General features: G+C 36.7%; 1 non-coding gene and 1 pseudogene across 1 annotated transcript; one reads left to right on the top strand and one right to left on the bottom strand.

The window, feature by feature from the left end:
• Positions 1 to 329: 329 nt before the first annotated feature.
• On the bottom strand, positions 330 to 436 carry LOC130952646 (small nucleolar RNA R71). The gene has a single exon (XR_009074823.1). It is a non-coding gene; the product is annotated as a small nucleolar RNA R71 (small nucleolar RNA).
• A 12,979-nt stretch (positions 437 to 13,415) lies between these two features.
• LOC130949740 (heat shock protein 90-6, mitochondrial-like) lies at positions 13,416 to 16,048 on the top strand (annotated as a pseudogene).
• The last annotated feature ends 2,514 nt before the right edge of the window (positions 16,049 to 18,562 follow it).

Here is an 18,562-nt window from a genome sequence, read left to right as displayed (position 1 = left end):
TTTGATGGAAGAAGAAGCATCTCCATTCCTGCCATTGGAGCCAATAATTTGAGCTTAAGCCTCAACTAGTTGCTTTAATGCAACAAAACTGCAAGTTTTATGGACTTCCATCTGAAGATCCTTATCAGTTTTTAACTGAGTTCTTGCAGATCTGTGAGACTGTAAAGACGAATGGAGTTGATCCTGAAGTCTACAGACTCATGCTTTTTCCTTTTGCTGTAAGAGACAGAGCTAGAATATGGTTGGATTCACAACCTAAGGATAGCCTGGACTCCTGGGATAAGCTAGTCACTGCTTTCTTGGAAATCTTTCCTCCTCAAAAGCTGAGCAAGCTGAGAGTGGATGTTCAAACCTTCAAACAAAAAGATGGTGAATCCCTCTATGAAGCTTGGGAAAGATACAAGCAGCTGACCAAAAGATGTCCATCTGACTGTTTTCAGAATGGACCATATTAGATATATTCTATTATGGTCTATCTGAATTTCGAAAATGTCATTGGACCATTCTGCAGGTGGATCAATTCATCTAAAGAAAAAACACCTGCAGAGCTCAAGAACTCATTGACATGGTTGCAAATAACCAATTCATGTACACTTCTGAGAGGAATTCCGTGAATAATAGGATACCTCAGAAGAAAGGAATTCTTGAAATTGATGCTCTGAATGCCATATTGGCTCAGAACAAAGTGTTGACTCAACAGGTCAACATGATCTCTCAAAATCTAAATGGATGGCAACATGCATCCAACAGTACTGAAGAGGCAGCTTCTGAAGAAGCTTATGATCCTGAGAACCCTGCCGTGGCAGAGGTTAATTACATGGGTGAACCTTATGGAAACACCTATAACTCATCATGGAGAAATCATCCAAATTTCTCATGGAAGGATCAATAAAAGCCTCAACAAGGCTTTAACAATGGTGGACGCAATAGGCTGAGCAATAGCAAGCCTTTCCTATCATCTTCTCAGCAACAGACAGAGAATTCTGAACAAAACACTTCTAATTTAGCCAATCTAGTCTCTGATCTGTCAAAGGCCACTTTCAGTTTCATGAGTGAAACAAGATCCTCCATCAGAAATCTGGAGGCACAAGTAGGCCAGCTGAGTAAGAAAGTCATTGAAACTCCTCCCAGTATTCTCCCAAGCAATACAGAAGAGAATCCAAAAGGAGAGTGCAAGGCCATTGATATAATCAATATGGCTGAATGCACAAGGGAGGAGGAGGACGAAAATCCTAGGGAGGAAGACCTCCTGGGATGTCCCTCAAGCAAGAAGGAATTTCCTATTAAGGATCCAAAGGAATCTAAGGCTCATATAGAGACCATAGAGATTCCATTAAATCTCCTTCTGCCATTCATGAGCTCTGAAGACTATTCTTCCTCTGAAGAGGATGAAGATGTGACTGGAGAGCAAGTTGCTCAATATTTAGGAGCTATCATGAAGCTGAATGCCAAGTCGTTTGGTAATGAGACTTGGGAAAGTAAACCTCCCTTGCTCATTAATGAACTAGATACCTGGATTCAGCAAACTCTACCTCAAAAGAAACAAGATCCTGGCAAGTTTTTGATACCTTGTACCATAGGCACCATGACCTTTGAAAAAGCTCTGTGTGATCTGGGGTCAGGGATAAATCTTATGCCACTCTCTGTAATGGAGAAGTTGGGGATCATTGAGGTACAACCTGCCTTGTTCTCATTACAACTGGCAGACAAATCATTGAGACAAGCTTATGGAATAGTAGAGGACGTGTTAGTAAAGGTTGAAGGCCTTTACACCCCTGCTGATTTCATAATCTTAGACACTAGGAAGGAAGAGGATGAATGTATCATCCTTGGAAGACCTTTCCTAGCCACAGCAGGAGCTGTGATAGATGTCAACAAAGGTGAATTAGTCCTTCAATTGAATGGGGACTACCTTGTGTTTAAGGCACATGGCCATCCCTCTGTGACAAAAGAGAGTAAGCATGAAGAGCTTCTCTCAGTTCAAAGTCAAGAAGAGCCCCCACAGTCAAATTCTAAGTTTGGGGTTGGGAGGCCACAACCAAACTCTAAGTTTGGTGTTAAGACCCCATATCCAAACTCTAAGTTTGGTGTTGGGACTATACAACATTGACCTGATCACCTTGTGGCTCCATGAGAGCCCACTGTCAAGCTATTGACATTAAAGAAGCGCTTGTTGGGAGGCAACCCAATTTTATTTATCTAATTTTTATTTTATTTCATTCTATTGTTATTTTGTGTTTTATTAGGTACATGATCATGTGGAGTCACGAAAAAAATATAAAAATTAAAAACAAAATCAAAAAAACAGCAGAAGAAAAATCACACCCTGGAGGAAGCACAGACTGGCGTTCAACGCCAGTAAGAAGCATCTGGCTGGCGTTCAATGCCAGAACAGAGCATGAATCTGGCGCTGAACGCCAGAAACAAGCAACATCCTGGTGTTTGAACGCCAGGAATGTGCCTAGAGGAAAAGCTGGCGCTGAACGCCAGTAACAAGCATGAAACTGGCGTTCAACGCCAGAAACATGCTTTACATGGGCGTTGAACGCCCAGAACGTGCACCACTTGGCGTTTAAACGCCAGAATGGAGTGCAAAGGCATTTTACATGCCTATTTGGTGCAGGGATGGAATTCCTTGACACCTCAGGATCTGTGGACCCCACAGGATCACCTCAGGATCTGTGAACTCCACAGGATCCCCACCTACTATTCCCACCTCCTAATCCTATTTTACTCTTCCCCATATCACACTTCCCAAAACCCACCAATCACCTCAATCTCTCTTCCCCACATATTCACCACTCACATCCATCCAAACCCCACCTACCTTCAAAATTCAAAACATTTTCCCACCAATCCCACCCAAAATGGCCGAACCTAACCTCTCCCTTCTCCCTATATATACCCTTCCATTCTACTTCATTTTCACACAACACTACCCCCTCTACTTTACCTTGGCCAAATCTATCTCCCCTCACTCTCCTCCATTTTCTTCTTCTTCTTCTTCTCTTCTTTCTTCTCTTGCTCGAGGGTAAGCAATATTTTAAGTTTGGTGTGGTAAAAGCATAAGCTTTTTGTTTTTCCATTACCATCAATGGCACCTAAGGCCAGAGAATCCTCTAGAAAAGGAAAAGGGAAGACAAAAGCTTCCACCTCTGAGTCATGGGAGATGGAAAGACTCATCTAAAGGGTTTATAGCTCAGTGGTAGAACATTTGACTGCAAATCAAGAGATCCCTGAGATACCTCAGGGGATAAATTGCCCTCCACACAATTATTGGGAGCAACTAAGGATAGGAACACCAAAATTACTAGGAATCATGCAACAAAAGCAAGGAAGAGACATAAAGGAGCTCAAAAAGCACCATTGGTCCTTCAAGAAGAAAACGCCACTAAGGTGGATTCATTCTTTGTTCTTATTTCTTTCTGTTTTTCGGTTTCTATGTTATGTTTATCTATGTTTTGTGTCTCTACTTCATGATCATTAGTATGTAGTAACCATGCTTTAAAGCTATGAATAAAATCCATTAATCCTTCACCTCTCTTAAATGAAAAATGTTTTAATTCAAAAGAATAAGAAGTACATGAATTTCGAATTTATCCTTGAATTTAATTTAATTATATTGATGTGGTGACAATACTTTTTGTTTTCTGAATGAATGCTTGAACAGTGCATAATTTTGATCTTATTGTTTATGAATGTTAAAACTGTTGGCTCTTGAAAGAATGATGAACAAAGAGAAATGTTATTGATGATCTGAAAAATCATGAAATTGATTCTTGAAGCAAGAAAAAGCAGTGAAAAACAAAAGCTTGCGAAAAAAAAATGGCGAAAAAAAATTATATAGAAAGAAAAAGAAAAAGCAAGCAGAAAAAGCCAATAGCCCTTAAAACCAAAAGGCAAGGGTAAAAAGGATCCAAGACTTTGATCATCAATGGATAGGAGGGCCCAAGGAATTAAAATCCAGGCCTAAGCGGCTAAACCAAGCTGTCCCTAACCATGTGCTTGTGTCATGAAGGTCCAAGTGAAAAGCTTGAGACTGAGTGGTTAAAGTCGTGATCCAAAGCAGAAAGAGTGTGCTTAAGAGCTCTGGACACCACTAACTGGGGACTCTAGCAAAGCTGAGTCACAATTTGAAAAGGTTCACCCAGTTATGTGTCTGTGGCATTTGTGTATCCAGTGGTAATACTGGAAAACAAAGTGCTTAGGGCCACGGCCAAGACTCATAAGTAGCTGTGTTCAAGAAACAACATGCTTAACTAGGAAAGTCAATAACACTATCCAAAATTCTAAGTTCCTGGAGAAGCCAATCATTCAGAACTTCAAAGGAAAAAGTGAGATGCCAAAACTGTTCAGAAGCAAAAAGCTACAAGTCCCGCTCATCTAAATTAGAATTAATATTCATTGATATTATGGAATTTATAGTATATCCTCTTCTTTTTATCCTAATTGATTTTCAGTTGCTTGGGGACAAGCAACAATTTAAGTTTGGTGTTGTGATGAGCGGATAATTTATACGCTTTTTGGCATTGTTTTTAGGTAGTTTTTAGTAAGTTCAAGCTACTTTTAGGGATGTTTTCATTGGTTTTTATGTTAAATTCACATTTCTGGACTTTACTATGAGTTTGTGTGTTTTTCTGTGATTTCAGGTAATTTCTGGCTGAAATTGAGGGACTTAAGCAAAACTCTGAAAAAGGCTGACAAAAGGACTGCTGATGTTGTTGGAATCTGACCTCCCTGCACTCGAAATGGATTTTATGAAGCTACAGAACTCCAAATGGCGCGCTCTCAATGGCGTTGGAAAGTAGACATCGAGAGCGTTCCAGCAATATATAATAGTAAATACTTTATTCGGAAATTGACGACGTAAATTGGCGTTGAACACCAAGTACATGCTGCTGTCTGGAGTTAAACGCCAGAAACACGTCATGATCCAGAGTTGAACGCCCAAAACACGTTATAACTTGGAGTTCAACTCCAAGAAAAGCCTCAGCTCGTGGATAGATCAAGCTCAGCCCAAGCATACACCAATTGGGCCCCGAAAGTGGATTTATGCATCAATTACTTACTCATCATGTAAACCCTAGTAGCTAGTCTAGTATATATAGGACATTTAACTATTGTATTAGACATCTTTTGACAGTTTAATCTCTTGACTGTTTAGTCTTTGATCATTTGGTCTTTTGATCATTCAGGGGGCTGGCCATTCGGCCATGCCTGAACCTTTCACTTATGTATTTTCAATGGTGGAGTTTCTGCACACCATAGATTAAGGGTGTGGAGCTCTGCTGTACCTCATGTTTCAATACAATTACTATTACTTTCCATTCAATTCTCCTTTATTCTTATTCCAAGATATACGTTGCACAACACTTTGATGAATGTGATGATCCGTGACACTCATCATCATTCTCACCTATGAACGCGCGTAATTGACAACTACTTCCGTTCTACTCTAGGCTGGACGCATATCTCTTAGATTCCCCAACAGAATCTTCATGGTATAAGCTAGATAGATGGCGACATTCATGGGGATCCGGAAAGTCTAACCTTGTCTGTGGTATTCCGAATAGGATTCCGATATTGAATGACTGTGATGAGCTTCAAACTCCTGAAGGCTGGGCGTGATGACAAACGCAAAAGAATCAATGGATTCTATTCCAACCTGATTGAGAACCGACAGATGATTAGCCGTGCTGTGACAGATCATTTGGACCATTTTCACTGAGAGGATGGGATGTAGTCATCAACAAGGGTGATGCCTCCAAACGATTAGCCGTGCAGTGACAGCGCATAGGACCATTTTTCCGAGAGGATTAAAAGTAGCCATTGATGATGGTGATGCCCTACATACAGCTTGCCATGGAAAGGAGTAAGAAGGATTGGATGAAAGCAATAAGAAAGCAGAGATTCGAAAGGATTCCAGCATCTCCACACGCCTATCTGAAATTCCCACTATTGATTTACATAAGTATTTCTATCCCTTTTATTTTCTATATATTTTTAATTATTCGAAAATCCATAAACCAATTTAATCTGCCTAACTAAGATTTACAAGGTGACCATAGCTTGCTTCATACCAACAATCTCTGTGGGATCGACCCTTACTCACGTAAGGTATTACTTGGATGACCCGGTACACTTGCTGGTTAAGTTGAACGGAGTTGTGTCCACACATAGTTGAAAAAGCAATGAATTTTACAAAATACAATAACAAAGGAATCACAATTTCGTCCACCAAAAGTGCGAAGCGCCCGCTTGATTATACATCTCTCAGACGGCTAATCCACGACTTTGTTGGGGACTTCTTGAGACACCAGTTCAGCCAAATTTTAGGGAGATTAGGGTCTCTGTGGTAGAGGCTAAAACCCAAAGAAGCAGCATTCTCTGATATGAAAAATTTGACTTTGTCTGTGGCATTTTGAGTAGGATCACCAAGAGAATGAACTGCTAGAGCTTTACCCTTGTTCAGATTGGATGACCACGGCCAATGGTGTTTAATCTGAAATAGAGAAGATTGATAACCACGACCCATGGCATTGATCACATACACCCTGCCATAGAAGAAATCACTCACAAGCAAAGAAGACAATAATACCAGAGTTAATTCAGAAAGACAAAGCAACTCCAATCCTTAACTATATTCCTATTATTATTCCATTTAATATAAAAAGTAATTTATACAATATTCCTATTACTGATTGCCCTTGCATCAATCCAACCAACAACTTTCTGATTCGCTTGACTAAGATCTACAAGATAACCATAGCTTGCTTCAAACCACAATCCTCGTGGGATCGAGCCTGACTCGCTTAGTGCACTTGCTGGTATAGCTGTACGAAAGTGTGGGGATTCATGCACCACTCGTCATCGAGCAAATATGAACAACAGGGCAGAAGAGAGTAGAAGAAGAAGAGAATAGTATAGATAGGGAGACATAGGGTTTCGGCCAAGTGGGGGTTATGGTATATGAGGTGTGTGTTTGAAGGGTTGTATGATGGCTTATTTATAGGGGTGGGCTAGGGTTGGGTTCAGTCATGAGAGAGGAAAATGGGTGGGAAATTTTTGAATTTGAAGTGGGTGGGGCTTGGTGGGAGTTATGATGGATTTAGGGAAGTGTGTGGATTGGGAAGAGGGAAAGTGAGGTGTGGGTTTCAAGGAATACAAAGGAGAGAGAGAGAGAGAGAGAGAGAGAGTGTGTGTATGTGTGTGTGTGGGGGGGGTAGGTGGGGTAGGTGGAGATGTTGTAGGACCCACTGGTCCTGAGAGGCTAGGGAATTCGAATTCCCTGCCGCCTTGTGAGCGTTAAACACCCAGCCTTGCTCCCTAGCTGGCGTTCAACGCTAGGTCTCTGCTCCCTCTAGGGCGTTGAACACCCTTGTTACCCCCTGGGTGGCATTCAATGCCAGGTCTCTAGTCCTTGTAGGGCATTGAACACCCTTGTTACCCCCTGGCTGGCGTTCAACGCCAATTAGGGGTCACCCCAGTGTGTTCTGCTCGTCCTCTTCCTCTATTTTTTTTCTTGTTCTAAGTACTGTACATGATCACAAATATTAGAAATCAAAGGAAACAATTATGAAAATAAACTAGTAAAACTCAAATGAAAACGAACTAAAAGAAATAAAAATAGAAATATTTTACCATCACTAGCTTGACAGACAGCTCCTTTACGGAGAATGGTAGGGGCACAGAATTTCCCCGTACAGTGAACTTCCTTCCTGTGTTCTCATGGATGAGCTCCATGATAAACCCCATTTTTAGGATTTATCTTGTGTTGAATTTAGAGGATTTTGTCAACTTTTCTCCCATTTATTCACTAAAATAGCATGGTTTTGTAAATTCTCCTTTAATTGTGCTTAAGAGTGAAAACATGCTTTTTAGGTCTTAAAATAGCTAAATTTAATTCACCTTGATTCCATTAGATTTCTTGATATGTGTGTTAAGTGATTTCAGGTTTAGGAGATAAAGATTGGATTGAGGGAATGAAGGAAAAACATGTAGAAATGAAGAACTCATGAAGAAATGAAGGAATCGCAAAGTTGTCAATCCTGACCTCTTCACACTTAATCGATCATAACTTGAGCTACAGAGATCCAAATGAGGTAGTTTTAGTTGCATTGGAAAGCTAACATTTGGGGTGTCAAAATGATATAAATTTTTCCATAGTTGTCTGGCATTTAAGAATGTGTACGTGTGATGTACGTGTACACATGGGAAACTGCACGTGACTCACTAAAGGCAACTTGTGGCCAGCGATTTCTGAAGCATTTTGGGCCCAACTCAACTCATTTCTGATGCTATTTAACCTAATGATTGATGGGGGATGAGTGACTTAGTCATTAGGTAGTATAGAATTAGTTAGAGTTTAGTTTTCATCATGCTTTAGTTAGTTTCTAGAGAGAGAAGCTCTCTCCTCTCTCTAGATTAGGGTTCTTGGTTCTTAGATCTAGATCTACTTCTTTTTCTCTTCCAATTTCCTTTTTCATCTTTAATTGTTCCCTTGTAGTTGTAGCATTCTACTTCCCTTGTAGTTTCTTCGTATTGTTAGTTGTAGTTTATGAATTTTTTTGTAGATCTACATTTCTTCTTCAATGCAATTGGTAAGTTCTTTGTTGTTTCATAATTGTTTTGCCTTTCTATTGTTAATCTATTGCTTTTGTAATTGTACATTCCTTTAATTCTTGCAATTAATAATGTTTGCCTTTATTGCCTTCTATGTGTTTGTTAAAATGTTTCTTATAGTTATAAGGTAGGTTTTGTTCCTCTTTGCTTTGGTTGAGTAATTTGTGACTCTTGAGTTATCTAATTCCTTTGTTGATTGATAATTGGAAGTTGCTAATTGACTTGAATGTCACTAAAGCTAGTCTTTCATCTAGATGTGGCTAGGACTTGTGATATCAAGTTAATTCCTCCACTTGACTTTCCTTCATAGTTAGAGGTTAACTAAGTGGGAGCAATACACAATTCTCATCTTAATTGATGTGATAATGCGGATAGGACTTCCACTTCTCATTCCTTACCAAGAGCTCTCTTAGTTGTTAGTCTATTTCTTTTGCCATTTACAATTCTTGTTTCTTATCTCAAAAACCCCAAAGATACTTCATAACCAATAACAAGAACACTTCATTGTAATTCCTAGGGAGAACGACCTGAGGTTTGAATACTTCGGTTTATTTTTATAGGGGTTTGTTACTTGTGACAACCAAATATTTGTATGAAAGGATTCTTTGTTGGTTTAGAAACTATACTTTCAACGAGATTTCATTTGTGAAATTCTTTACCACACAAAATTCGTTCATCACTCCACATGTTCTAGAGACAGGATCCTGTTCATAGTGTGTTGAATGACTGGACTGTCAGTGAAGACCACTCTCATTCTAGGTGAGAGATCTTCAGTGGGGATCTTCTTGCCCCTCCAGCCCTTAGGCACTTTCTTCTTACAGCCGTCCTTCTCAGAGCTTGATGATGGTTGCTGCACACCAAAGTTAGAGTTGGTGTCTAGGGGCTCTTTAGGCTCTATACTATGAAAAGTGGTGGAAGCACTAAGTGCTTGTCAATTTTGCCTTCTCTAACTGATGTAGGGTGAGATTTATGAACCTTGAACACGAGATTGTCCTCATTCAATTGTGTCTTCTCCAAAGTTGCCCAGTTACGCTCTTGGAATCCGCAATGCATTCTCTAGCTTTAGTTCAATGTTATCCGGGTCAGGACTTGCATGGAACCCATGTAGAACAAGGATGAATGTCACGGTTCACCCCCAATTCATTGAGATTGAATAACGAGAATGCATGAGAGAATAGAATCGGACATATTGAAATAGAAACGGTAATATTATTAATCCATGAGAATTAGCATAGCTCCTAACCCTAACTTAGGAGGTTTAGTTGCTTAAACCTTACAGAAAATAGTAATGTAATTCGAAAATAGGGTGAAAGAAGTTGAGGTCGAAGATCCTAAACATGGGTGATCTTCTCCTTTAAATACTAATCTAACAACTAAAGATTACAGAAATAAGATAAACTAGACTCTTAGTGCGAAAATCCACTTCTTGCGCCCACTTGGGGAGTGTTTGGGATGAGGTTGGGGTCACTCCACGTGCTGGGACTCCTCTTGGGGCATTGGATGCCAAGCTTGCTCCCTTTTGGGCATCCAAACGCCATCTTGCTCCCTTTGGGGCGTTGAAACGCCGGGCAGGGGGTCTGGTGGGTGTTCAACGCCTGTTTTAGGCCATCATCTCCAAAGATAAGTATGAACTATTATATATTGCTGGAAAGCTCTGGAAGTTGTCTTTCCAATGCCGTTGAGAGAGCATCAATTGTTTCTCTGTAACTCCAGAAATGCTCGTTTGAATGCACGGAGGTCAGAATCTGACAACATCTGCATTCCTTTCTCTGTCTCTGAATCAGGCTTTTCCAAAACTTGCCAAAATCACCCAAAATCACCTAAAAATAGAAGAAAAATACAAAAAACTCAAAGTATCATCCAAAAAGGGATTTTTGCTCAAAAACCTACTAAAAATTAATAAAGCTTAACAAAACATAACCAAAACACTATGAAATTAATGTCCAAAAGCGTATAAAATATCCGCTCATCACTTATCAAATTCTAAATCCATAATCAAAAGAATGATGAGAGGAGAGTTTCAAGATCAATTCCCATGATCCCTTTTCCAAGTTCTCATAGAATTCAAGTGAGATTCAAACTATTTCCCAATAGATTTGAATCCTTGTGATGAAGAATAAAATGCTCTCTTAGAACAACAAAGCTTGAATCAAAAAGAAGAGAAAGATAACATCAATTCATTATTATTCAATAGAGCTCCTCTCCTTAATGGAGGAGTTAACTCCTCATAATTGAAGAAAAAGAAAAATGGGTTTGAAGTATGTATAAGAGAAGAATTGTGAAGAAGAAAAAGAGAATGTATGAAGAATGTGCCTAAAGAAATGGGTAGAGGTGCCCCAACAATATATCATCTATGGATATTTATATTACTCTAAAACTAAAATTCAAATGCAAACTAAATTCAAATTACATCAAATTCAAATTTCCTAACTATCTCTAGAAAATTCTTGCTTGTTAATGGGTCCTTTGTGATTTTGATTGATTGTGAATTGTGCCTTGGATGAAGGTTAGAGGCTACAAGGGAAGTGGCGTGTTTGTTGCCATACGCTGCACATATAAGTTTTTTCACACTTCGTATTTTTCTATGAGAACTGGGTGTCATGCATACGCATGAGGGATGCGTACGCATGACCTCCTTTTTTTTTAACCAAAGATAGGGAGACTCAAACCCGCAACCTCTAAGTGAGTATGGGGAGACTATTCCATTTGAGCTATAGCTCGTTGGCTACGCTTGACCTCCTTTCCTGCTGCACTAGTTGTTGGTACACATGAGGGATGCGTACGCATGAAACTGGAATCACCTCATTTGGAGCTTTGTAGCTCAAGGTTTTCTTGTGGAGTATGAAGAGGTTAGGGTTATAAATTCTTTTTGAACTTCTCTTTGGTTTGTTTCCAACTTTTGACAACTTCCTTGCTTCTTCAAAGGTTTCTTTGATTATCCATCTTCTTCTTTGTTCATGCCTAACATCTTTCACTAATTTTCTATAATAATCAAAGCACAAGGCAACTCCAAGAAGTATTGATTAAAGCACAAAAAATCTCAATAAAAAGATAATTGAAATTGCCTAGATGATTTAAACCAAATAAAAAATAATTGTACAGATCCTTTTGATATGGATAAGCTCGTCAAACTCATCTCTCTTGTTCGGGTGATATTGCTAAATTGCTAATTTTTTTTATGGATTAAAATTGCTAAACTTTTTTTTTCCTACGGAGTTGATGATACTCAGTAACTGAGATAGGGTCAATAGGTGTAGTTTGCATTCTATTAGCTTTTATCAAATTAGGTAAGCCCAATGCCCATGAATGCAACAAGCTAAATTTAAAATTTAAAAAAAAAAAGTTTACTGTCCAAAACGAAAAAATTGGAAGTGAATGGGAATTGTGGGAGTTGAACTCGTGTACATGAATTGATATTACAAAGTTTAATCAATTTGGCTAATTTTATCGAATTAAAGGCATTACTAATTTTTAATAAAACTTTGAAAGAGCTATAGCTCTCCTTTGCCCATGAAAAGCTCTGTTGATTTGCATGACAATAAATATCAACTTAGCCTTATCATCTTAATCGTTTATAACATGATTTGCTATTATGTTATTTGGCTAAGTTAAATATTACAACTAGTTAGTTTATCTAATTTTAACCAAATCAAAAATTGAAACTAGTTAATTTATCCAAATCACCATCTTGTCAACTTATTTCTTATGAGCTTATCAATTTGTATGCTTAGTAATTTTACCTTGCTATACTTGTTACTGCTTGTGTAGCTATTAGGGGTGTAAGTTACCGAACTGAACCAAAATTTACCACAAAATCGAGCCAAAATTTATAACAACCGAATAAAAAACTAAAAAAATTGGTTTTTTTTTGTTTTTTTCAAATTAAACCGATCGGTTCGGTTCAATTTTCGGTTAGCTTGACAGAAACTGAACCGAACCAAAGAAGTGGCTTAATAATGATTGAAATGAAAATTTTAGACTTAACAAATGTGTTTGTTTTATGTTTAGTTGTTGGAATGAGTTGAAATTGTGTTGAATTTAAATGTAACGTAATGTTATTTCAGTTTATTGATTGTTTTGAACATCATTTTACGGAGATTCATTTTCTATTAGTTAGGATTTAAAAACCAAAAAAATTGATCGAACCAAATCACTTTTGGTTTGTTTCAATTGTTACATAGACAGCAAACTGATTGATTGGTACTCTGTGAAAATCGAACCGATAACACCCCTAGTAGCTATACTTTTTTACTTCAAAGCCAAAAAGAATAATATTTGCTTACTCTTTTCATATTAACTACCATCTTCATTTAACTTCTTCAAGCTAAGTAGTTCTTCCCATAAGAACAGTCATTGCTCTGATTGATCGGAAAATTGGCATCCATCAGACTTCAAGATCCTCATAAACAAATACATTATGGGCAAAGCAGAAAAGACTAAACATTGTTGCATTCTGTAACATATCAGTGCAAATCTAGCTTGCAACATCCACACTGACAAGTATATTTCGACGACAACTTAGTGCATTACAACCAATTCCAAACTAACAAAACATTAATTTGAACATTTGGAAAAGATCATAATCTCCCACTCTTGAAATACATCCATAGTTGATGCTTGTGCTGTCAATCAAGGAAGAATCGCACGATTCCGAATGGTGAATCATGCGAGTCGAGATACGAGTTCGGATCTTTGATTCAAATCGTTGGTTTGAATTACACATGCCTCAAAATGTTCGATTCAATGTCATTGTCATACGAGTTAAATCCAAATTGTGAATCGTAGCTCGAACAATGATTCAGAACGTGCTTAAGCATGAGGTCGCTGCACAAGCACAAGGCCCTGGCAGCTGGTGGCGGAAAGCAAATGAAGAGGGTTCCGCGTGGATGTTCTTTGACCAGCAAGTAAAGCAAGCAAAGAATTTTCAAGAAGCAGGGAACCACAAGGTATATTTTTTTGTTTTTGACGTTAGAACGATTATCTATGAAATCAGGGAAGAGTGTTGTGTGTTGCGATGTTTTTGTTGGGTTCTAAAAGGCCCACGAAAGAAAAATTCAAGCATCGAAACAAACAAACAGTGCATTCTACTTATTTTCAGTGTGAATACTTTTTTTTAATTATATTTAAGATTTTATCCGGAATTATCTTTACTTTTTAGAGTATATATGACTTGAGTAATGATTTATATTATTGCTTTTGTATTTTTTATGTAAAATATTATATATTGTAATTTTATATTATGTTTTTTAATCTTACGATTCCAAACCATATACAATTAACGATTCAAATTTTGGCCTAAAGATTCGATTTATAAATTACGATTCAATAACCTTGTTGTCAATTAGAAACAAACCCAAACATGAGAATACAAGCGACATCATTAATAAATTGTGCCTCAAATTTCTAAAGGCTCATATGTTTATCAACAAATATTTGAAGTTACAACCAATACCGTACAGTAACACTATAAAGTTTACCGTCATTAACGTAGATTAAAAAAATCATGAGTAAAAGACAAATAGGTCCCTAACTTTTTTAAAATGATGACATTTTCGTCCTTTAAGATTGAAAAATACATTTCGACTCCTTACGTTTTAAAACGGCTGACAATTATACCCCTCCATCCATTTTGAGCCAAAAACGACAACGGAGTCCGCTAACATGGAGGAGTGAAGAATGACGTGTCCGTTACACTTGCTGAAGTGGACTGGGACAAATTATTAGTGGACAAATTCGTCCCTTAATGGCCAAAACGACGCCGTAAACATGAGTGAGCCCTATTTCATCAAAATGCAAGGTGGAAGCCATGGCCGCTGCTGGTGTGATCGTCCATGAAAGAGTGAGGGGGTTCTTCATCTTGCTTATCCTTTTTTCCATGTTTCATGAAGGTGCGGATTATGAGGAAACGTTTAGTTCGGAAAGCTTTTGACATGATTTTGGGGATATCTATGAGTCATAACATGGAGGTATGTTCATATTTTGACAAATTTTAGTTGTACACATTTTGCCATTATCCCATTCTACATAGGATAAATTGTGTTAACTTAGATTCACTAATACTATCCGTATGTCTATATGTGTTTATTGGTTTGACTAAATGTCTTGCTTTGTATGCAGGACTATGAGAAGTTCTGGGAGAATTTTGGCAAACATTTGAAACTGGGTTGTATTAAAGATCGTGAGAATCACAAACGCATCGCTCCATTGCTTAGGTTTTCTCATCCCAAAGTGAAGAAGAACTGATCAGCTTAGATGAATATGTTGAGAACATGAAGCCTGATCAAAAAGATATTTATTACATTGCAGCCGATAGTGTGAATAGTGCAAAGAACACACCTTTCTTGGAGAGACTTGCAGAGAAGGATCTTGAAGTATAAGTTTGTTTTCTTTCCTAAGTTTATAACTTTGTACGGATTAATTATATCATTTCTTAATATTGGTGTTTGTGATTTTTTCTTAGGTACTGTTTCTAGTGGATCCAATTAATGAGGTTGCTATTCAAAACCTCAAGTCATATAAAGAAAAGAATTTTGTTGATATTAGCAAGGAAGACTTGGATCTATGTATGTTCCTATTGCGTGGTGTATGGGAATAACATATCCCAAATGCTTGATATACTTCATGTTTTGGGAAAATGCTCATTTAGTCAATGGTATCAGCATTTTCATCAACCAAATATTTAGTAGTCCTTGTTTTTCAGTGGATTCATCATGGCTTGGTTCTTCTTTATAGCTAGTTAAATTTGATTTGTTGTTTCTACAGGTGATAAGAATGAAGAAAGGGAAAAGGAGATGAAACAGGAATTTGGCCAAACTTGTGACTGGATTAAGAAACATTTGGGGATAAAGTTGCAAGTGTGCAAATTTCAAACAGACTAAGCTCTTCACCCTGTGTTCTGGTGTCAGGAAAATTTGGTTGGCCTACAAACATGGAAAGGTGGGTCTTCCTTTCTATCATATACTTAATGACAAATTTTGAGGATTTTACATAACAAATTAACAATGTACTCTACGTAATTTTCAGGCTGCATTCAAAACAAACCCTGATGATCAAGATGCCCTCAGAGCTATTGACCTTCTCTATGATGCAGCTTTGGTTTCCAGTGGTTTTACAATAAGTTCATTAGCTCGGTTAATACTATTGTTTTGAAAGTCATTGAAGTTGAGTTGTTAATGTGATCAAGGTGCTGCATATATTGGCTATTTTAACTTTACGTGTGACATTATTTCTTGATGTGCTTGTATGCGCGCAGCCTGATAATCCATCGCAGCTTGGAGGGAAGATATATGAGATGATGGGTATGGCTCTAACCGGTAAATGGTCTGCATATTCTGGTCAATCTTATCCCGCAAGAACCCAGCCCCATGTCCCTGAAATCGTAGAAGCTGAGGTGGTTGACCCTGCTGAGGCAGGCAGTCAGAAATGATCAAGAATTATAAGCATGTATATATCATGCTATCTAGACTGAAGTGAACCCGCATAATTCCACGACAACAGCAATGGAAACCATCACAGAAAGTTTAATGGTCTTACATGAAATAGAAAAACAAGAAAATTGCAAAAGTCAAAGAGTGAAAACGGCAATGGAAACCATCACAAAAAGTTTAATGGTCTTTCATGGACGATCGCACCAGCAGTGGCCATGACTTCTACCTTGTATTTTGATGAAATAGGCACAGGGGTACAATTGTCAGCCGTTTTAAAACATAAGGGATCGAAATGTATTTTCCAATCTTGAGGGACGAAAATGTCCTCGTCTTAAAAGGTCGGAGACCTATTTGTCTTTTACTAAAAAATCATTAGCAAACAACAAGAAGTTAATTAATTAACCAAATCCACCACGTGTGGCAATAGCGTTTGAGGTCAACAAGACAACAATACAGCATTATTACAGCAACCATAAATTCAACTCCACCGTAAACCCTAACATACAACCTGGCTCCTAAATGTCTAAAAGAGAGTTATAGGTCATCGGACTCCTAAACAATAAAATCATTGAAATTTAATAATCTTCATTTATAGAATTTGACAAATTAATTGTAACATGCAATTTGATTTCTTCCCGTGAATAAACAATAAAAATAAGTATTCATACATATGCAGATTGTGCACATATCATAAAGTTTTCACATTAAAGAATTTAGCTGCAAAGATGAAAGGAATTCAACCAAAAGATGTTAGCTTAGTACTTGTTTGGATTAGCTTATTTAAAGAAAGAAACGCTTAAAAAAATACTTTTACAGGATTATATATACATTTGTACACAATGTTTTAGAAAGTACTTCACGAAAAAAAAGCAAAAAAACTTTAATTTTAAACAATCAATATGTTGCTTTTTAAAAAACCAAAATTCAAAGAAGATTTTAATCAATTATCTATTAAAAAAGAATTAATCTCTACATACAAGTCATTTAACCAGACAAGTTCAACAAAGTCATTTATACTCGCGCGCATATTTTACTTCGCGCCCCTGCTACACTTTCGTTATCGTTACCACTACCTCCTCTTCCACTTTTTTCTCCTTCTTTTCTCATTGGGATTTCTTTTCCTCCTTCTTTTTCCTCCTTCTCCTCCATCTTTTTCATCATCATGATCATCATTGTGATAGTCATCATCGTCTTCTTTTTATACGTATTGTTGTTATTGTTATCATTGTTATTGTTATCGTTATCATAGAAATTTTGACATATCGATGACTTTTCCTGATCCGAAATATATTAGGATGTGTTTTTATTGATAATTCAATTATTTTGTGTATTGTTTTCAAATTGAGTTTGTGTATCGCAATCATTAAATAATTTTGGGGCATTTCTGAGTTAATTGCGGTTTGTAGCTAAATTTTCGGTAAAAACTAAGAAATTTATGTGTTATTGCAATGAAATTTCGGGTATTTTTATTCTGATAAGTTTTGCATAATTAAAAAGACTTCCTTTTTCTCCTCCTCATCTTTTATTGTTTCTTCCTTTTCATTATTATCATCATTTTTTTCTTATTCATCTTTTCCTTCTTGTTTTACCTTCTTGTTTTACTCTCTTAGCAATAATAAAAACAAAAACAAAAATCAAACAAAGAATAAGAAGAAACACATAATGCTGTAAAATTACTTAGAAAAGGATGAACCTACATTCATTCAACTAAAAAAAAGAAAAAAGAAAAAAAGAAAAAAATACAACATTAAAAAAATATTTTTGCACATTTGTAGCAAAATTTTGGTGTAAAAACTAAGAATTTTATGTGTCATTGTTAAAAAATTTCAATGTATTTTTATTCTAATTTCAGAATTAATTGAGGTGTATTCCGAAAATAAGCTTAGACTAAAATTGTACCTTATTTAGATTCAGAATGCACCGAAATTAAATTTAGAATACACCAAAATTACTTAATGATAATTCTCAATGCACCGAAATTACTTAATGATAATCCTCTTAAAATCTTGTGTAACAATTAAAAATTTTGGTGTCAAAATTGAGAAGCTTCTGTATTCATCATTATCATCTTCTTTTCTTGTTCATCTTTTTCTGCTTATTTTACTCTTTTACTAAGAATAGAAAAAAATCAAATGAAAAAAAAAAAGAAATACATAATACTGTAAAATTATTAGAAAGGGGATGAATCAACATTCATTCAACCAAAAAAAAAAGAAATAAAAAAAGAAGAATAAAAAAATACAGCATTAAAAAAATATTTGTGTATTTGTAGCAAAAATTTGGTGTAAAAACTAAGATATTTTGTGTTATTGCTAAGAAATTTTGGTGTATTTATATTCTGATAAATTTTCTATAATTCAAAAGTCTTCCTCTTCTTCCTCCGCATCTTTTGCTACTGCTTCTTCTTTTTCATCATCATCATCATCTTCTTTTTTTCATATTCATATTTTTCTTCTTGTTTTAACTTCTTAAGTTTCTTCTTGTTTTACTCTCTTAACTAGAATAAAAAGAAA

The sequence above is a fragment of the Arachis stenosperma genome, chromosome 9, assembly GCF_014773155.1.
Source record: "Arachis stenosperma cultivar V10309 chromosome 9, arast.V10309.gnm1.PFL2, whole genome shotgun sequence".
Lineage (NCBI taxonomy): Eukaryota > Viridiplantae > Streptophyta > Magnoliopsida > Fabales > Fabaceae > Arachis > Arachis stenosperma.
This window is presented reverse-complemented; position numbering and strand designations above follow the sequence as displayed.